This window comes from Lepidochelys kempii, chromosome 9, assembly GCF_965140265.1.
Source record: "Lepidochelys kempii isolate rLepKem1 chromosome 9, rLepKem1.hap2, whole genome shotgun sequence".
NCBI lineage: Eukaryota > Metazoa > Chordata > Testudines > Cheloniidae > Lepidochelys > Lepidochelys kempii.
Window position 1 is genome coordinate 21,487,468 of NC_133264.1, and position 6,276 is coordinate 21,493,743.

Consider the following 6,276-nt stretch of genomic DNA (forward strand, 5'->3'; position numbering starts at 1 on the left):
TTGTTACCCCTTTTGCCACTTAAAATCTGCCTTTTATAGTTAATAACATTTGCTTTGCTTATTATTAAACCCACTTTCTGTAATTTCTAACTGGGGCAGGGGTAAGAACACCTCTCTCCATATTGAGAAAGGGGGCGAATTTCATAATATATCTTTGGGTCTGCACTCCAAGGAAGGTGGACATCTGAGTGCTGGAGCAAGTCTTCCCAGAGCTGATCTGCAGCTGGGTGTGGGCCTGCCTGTGTGTGTGAGAGAGGAGGTTTTAAGAGCCTGGGTCAGCAAGACAGGTTAAAGGGGGGCCCATGCTGGCAGAACAGGTAGACTCAGTGGTATTTCAGCACATCAGGTGGCTTCCCAAGGGCTCCAACCCATCACACACACACGTTAGAACAGGGGTCTCAAACACACATCCCCAGAGTTTACCTAGAGCAGCTCCAGCAGGGCAAGCTCCCCACCTGCCTGCCCTGCCCTGCCCCCACACCGCTCCGGGAAGCGGCCGGGACCTGGGGGAGGGAGGGCACAGGGGTCTGTGTGTTGCCCTGGCCGTGCCTCCAGATACCTCCTGAAGCTCCCATTGGCCGCGGTTCCCCCAGGGGCAGGGCAGGCAGGCGGGCAGCCTGCCCTGCCCCGGTGCATGCCAGACCAGAGCCCATCCCCAGAACCCCTCCTACAGCCGAACCCCCGCCACACCTGCACCCCAACCCCCTGCCGCACCCCCTGTTCTGAGCCCCCTGCCACATCCCACACCTCTCCTGCACCCCAACCCCCTGCCTGAGCCCCCTGCACCCCCTGGGGGCAGGGAGGGGCATAGTTGGGGTGGGGATTTTGGGGAAGGCGTTGGAATGGGGGCAGGAAAGAGGTGGGAAGAGGTGTTAGTAAGCACCATGGAGTTCTTTCTTTAGATGTCAATGACTGCTCAGAAGTACAATGCGGTATAGCTGGTTAGCATGTTCGTTTTCTATCTTGTGAGGCCAGATACAAGTCTGGCTGTGGTGTGTATCAAATAAAATTAGTTTGGTGGCTTCTGTCTCTTCACAAAACAAAACCACTTCATAAACTGTCACAATCTGCACAGACTCCTGCTCAGGTGAGTCCCAGGACCACTGGATGAATTAGGGCCATGCCTAGAACCCCCCTCTAAACCAGGCTGATCTGGGTTCTTTATGACAGTGATCAGGTATGTGGGTTTCCACATCCCCCTGTGCTTGTGCTTCCCCAAATCACCAGCTCTCACCCAGTCTTGGACCCGCAGTATCCTAGGGGTCTGGCCACTCCTCTTCACTCCTATAGTTCAGTGTCCCCTATGCTTCCCCTCAAAGCGCTGAGGTTCCCCAACAGGATCTCCAGGAGTCTCTATGTGAGGACCATAGCTGTCTCCCTCAGTCATCAAAAGATTTCCCCCATATAAAAACACATATTAGGGCAATGGTCTCCTCCTTCCAGTGGCTCACTCAGTGAGGCATAATTATTAGCACAGTAACTAAGGAACTACTGGGAAACCCCTCGCAACCATGTGCTAGTAAGCAGCACCCACTGATTTCATGTTCCAGGCTAAACCATTTAAGAGAGATGCTGAGCCAAGACCGTAAGCCAAAAGTACCAGAATTGAAACCCACGTCAACTTTTGACCCTTCATATTGTGTCAGGGACCTTGTGTACATACTCACTAGTGGGAAACAATATTTTTCAAAGGCCTTGTGAGGTTTGCCTCCAAACTTTCTAGAAAAAGTCTAGTATAATCATCAGTTTGAAATTTCACATGAATCAGCTTGGTTCGGGCAGAGCTAGGTGTAAAGCTGTGTTTATAATACAAAGCTTAACATTAACTATATACAGGCAAGTATTTCTGGATTATTTGTGTTACCACCAAGTATCCAGAGGGCAGGTGATATTAAGTAGCTGCCTCACATGGATCATTTCTGCTGCAGGCCCTGGGAAAATAAAGTGAAGCTTGAGTTAAACAGGTATACTTTAAAAACCTCACACAACTATAATGTAGGATTGAGCTGATGTTAATGGATTTCCCACTTTATACAAATCTTCGTTGCAAATCTCTCTAATTATATTCATTATTCATTTTGATACTTATATATTCATAGCTTGTTTTGTAATGATACATTAAAAAAGAAATTAAACCCCACCCAGCTCATCCTCTCTCTAACACTACAACTAGAGATCTCCATGTTCCAGAAGGTTAATTTGCATACATCCCCCAGGTCTAAGGAAAAATGAAAATGAAAAGTCAGCCCAAACTTTCAAGAGTTAATTGGTTTCCATTCACAGGCAAACGTTTGCTCGGGTTCATTCAAAACTCATCCTAGATAACTGAAGTTTCATCGAGCCTGGCTCTGTTTTTAGATTTATTAACAAAAAAAATTCATCTGGCCCCAGATTTTGTTACAAAACTTTTGCACAGCTGTGCCAACCACATATCGTATCATAAAGAATGGACCTAAGCTGTAGACCTCAACAACTTAATAAAAATACAATGCACAGGAATTCTTGTAAGAAACTGATTGATAGAGCCAGAAGAGTTCCCAGAAGTTACCTACTACAGGACAGGCCTAACAAAGAAAATAACAGAACGCCACTAGCTGTCACCTTCAGCCCCCAACTAAAACCCCTCCAACGCATTATTAAGGATCTACAACCTATCCTAAAGGATGACCCAACACTCTCACAAATCTTGGGAGACAGGCCAGTCCTTGCCTACAGACAGCCCCGCAACCTGAAGCAAATACTCACCAACAACCACATACCACACAACAGAACCACTAACCCAGGAACTTATCCTTGCAACAAAGCCCGTTGCCAACTGTGCCCACATATCTATTCAGGGGACACCATCACAGGGCCTAATAACATCAGCCACACTATCAGAGGCTCGTTCACCTGCACATCCACCAATGTGATATATGCCATCATGTGCCAGCAATGCCCCTCTGCCATGTACATTGGTCAAACTGGACAGTCTCTACGTAAAAGAATAAATGGACACAAATCAGATGTCAAGAATTATAACATTCATAAACCAGTCGGAGAACACTTCAATCTCTCTGGTCACGCGATCACAGACATGAAGGTCGCTATCTTAAAACAAAAAAACTTCAAATCCAGACTCCAGCGAGAAACTGCTGAATTGGAATTCATTTGCAAATTGGATACTATTAATTTAGGCTTAAATAGAGACTTGGAGTGGCTAAGTCATTATGCAAGGTAGCCTGTTTCCTCTTGTTTTTTCCTACCCCCCCCCCCCCGATGTTCTGGTTTAACTTGGATTTTAACTTGAAGAGTGGTCAGTTTGGATGAGCTATTACCAGCAGGAGAGTGAGTTTGTGTGTGTATGGGGGTGGGGGGGATGTGAGAACCTGGATTTATGCAGGAAATAGCCCAGCTTGATTGTCATGCACATTGTGTAAAGAGTTGTCACTTTGGATGGGCTATCACCAGCAGGAGAGTGAATTTGTGTGGGGGGGTGGAGGGTGAGAAAACCTGGATTTGTGCTGGAAATCACTTTAGATAAGCTATTACCAGCAGGACAGTGGGGTGGGAATAGGTATTGTTTCATATTCTCTGTGTATATATAAAGCCTGCTGCAGTTTCCACGATATGCATCTGAGTAAGTGAGCTGTAGCTCACGAAAGCTTATGCTCTAATAAATTGGTTAGTCTCTAAGGTGCCACAAGTCCTCCTTTTCTTTTTGTAAGAAACTGACTTATTCCTGACCCCAGCCACATGACCCAGGTCAGGGTTGCATAAAGGTTAATAAACCCAATAATGCTTGGGTTTAGTATCTATTGTTGGCTATTGGAATGAGGACTAAGATTTTTAGTAGGTAAATTATTGTTCTCAACCAAACATGTAGGTAGGGTAAGGGGTATAATTGAGTTTTCTGGTATTAACTATGAGCCCACTGTTGGCACTCAGCAAACAACATGCATTTAACACTATTATTCCACTTGTTAAATTAATTTGGGAACTTAATAATGAATTAGGTCAAGGAAAGTTGTAAGCATGGAGAGTGAGGTAGTATAAGATATTTCCTCTTCAGGGTTGTACTTCAGTGTTTGTTGGCATTGGCCATATACTTGAATCAATTATGCCTTTATTGCTGGTAAAAAGAAAAGGAGTACTTGTGGCACCTTAGAGCTACAGCTCACTTCATCGGAAGCTTATGCTCAAATAAATTGGTTAGTCTCTAAGGTGCCACAAGTCCTCCTTTTCTTTTTGTAAGAAACTGACTTATTCCTGACCCCAGCCACATGACCCAGGTCAGGGTTGCATAAAGGTTAATAAACCCAATAATGCTTGGGTTTAGTATCTATTGTTGGCTATTGGAATGAGGACTAAGATTTTTAGTAGGTAAATTATTGTTCTCAACCAAACATGTAGGTAGGGTAAGGGGTATAATTGAGTTTTCTGGTATTAACTATGAGCCCACTGTTGGCACTCAGCAAACAACATGCATTTAACACTATTATTCCACTTGTTAAATTAATTTGGGAACTTAATAATGAATTAGGTCAAGGAAAGTTGTAAGCATGGAGAGTGAGGTAGTATAAGATATTTCCTCTTCAGGGTTGTACTTCAGTGTTTGTTGGCATTGGCCATATACTTGAATCAATTATGCCTTTATTGCTGGTAAAAAGAAAAGGAGTACTTGTGGCACCTTAGAGCTACAGCTCACTTCATCGGAAGCTTATGCTCAAATAAATTGGTTAGTCTCTAAGGTGCCACAAGTACTCCTTTTCTTTTTGCGAATACAGACTAACAGGGCTGTTACTCTGAAACCTGTCTTTATTGCTGGTGATACTTATGCTGAATAACTTTGCCTTAATTAGCTGCATTGTCTCATGTTATCTCTTTCTTGTACAGAGGTGACCCTGGGCCATGCCCAGAGCCACCTCTGTTCTCCTTCTGTGTTAAGAGGTGTAGAAGGGGTTTTCTTAAAACTCTTCCTCCTAGCACTGGCAGTATAGCTGGCTTCCATGTCATTCTTTTACCCTCCTGCCATCTGCATTCTGTGACATCTTCTAAAGAGGGGTGGAGGGGTGGCAGAGCTGATGTAACACAGGTTCATGCTCGTCTGAGTTTAATTGCAGTGAATTTTTCTATAGGAAATTCCACCCAAAACGTGTTCCCGGAGTTCCTCTTCTCTCTCTCCCGCGCCCCGTGTAGCGCTGTGCTTCCAGGGCAGCGGTTCTCAAACTGTAAGTCAGGACCTCAAAGAGGGTCACGACCCCATTTTAATGGAGTCCCCAGTGCTGCCATTGGATTTGCAGGGGTCCAGGGCTGAAGCCCGAGGCCCACCACCCGGGGCCAGAGCTGAAGTCCAAGCCCCACTGCCCAGGGCCAAAGCCCAAGAGCTTCAGCCCTGTGTGGCGGGGCTCAGGCTTTGGCTTCAACCCTGGGCAGCAGGGCTCAGGCCCCTGCCTGGGGAATGAAGCCCTTCGGCTTCGCCTCTGTCCTCCCCCCGCAGCAGCAAGTCTCTGCCCGGCTTGGGCTCCCCCTCCTGGGGTCCTGTAGTAATTTTAGTTGTCTGAAGTGTAGGAACAAACCAAACCCCCCTGCTGATACCGAGGCTAACACACCGGGCGGGAAAATCAGCACCCCTGCCCCTGTGATTTAGCGCTTCCCAGCCCGGAGCTCGGGGCTGGCGTGGGGGGAGGCAGGGCGAACGCCCCCTTCCCGCGCCAGGCCCGGGGGGGCACTCAAGGCCCGCGGGCGCTGGGTAGCGAGCCGGCGCTCCCGGCGGCCGCAGCCTCCGTCCCGCGCCAGAACACGCTGCCCCGGCGAAACCGCAGTCCCGCTTCGCCAGCGGCCTGCGCCGGTCTCCCTCCCCAGCAGCCGCCCGGGACCCAGCGGGTTTCCAGAGGCTGCTGCTCGCCCCCTCCTGCCTAAAGATACAGCTGATAAGTGCGCAGGCAGCGCCAGCAGCAGGCACAGGTCTGCATGAGCACAAACACCCACTGGGCTGCAAGGGGCTTTCTCTGCTCCAGGCGGACACTGCCTCGGGCTTGGCCCTGACAGGAAACCTCACAGGCTGGGGGCCAGGGAGCTGCCTGCAGTGCCGCGGCCGCTCGCGGTTGTTTTCGTTTTGCTGTTGCAGGAGCCTGCCGAGGCAGCAGCCAGAGGACCCCTGTGATCTGTCGCGCCGTGAGGTCCGCTGCCTGGGCTTCCCGAGCTCCAGGGACTCGCCTCCTTCGCATCCCCGGTGGCCGGGGCGGGGGGCGCGCCCAGCTCCCCGTCCCTCTTCCTGCTCGGCTCGCAGCCCCG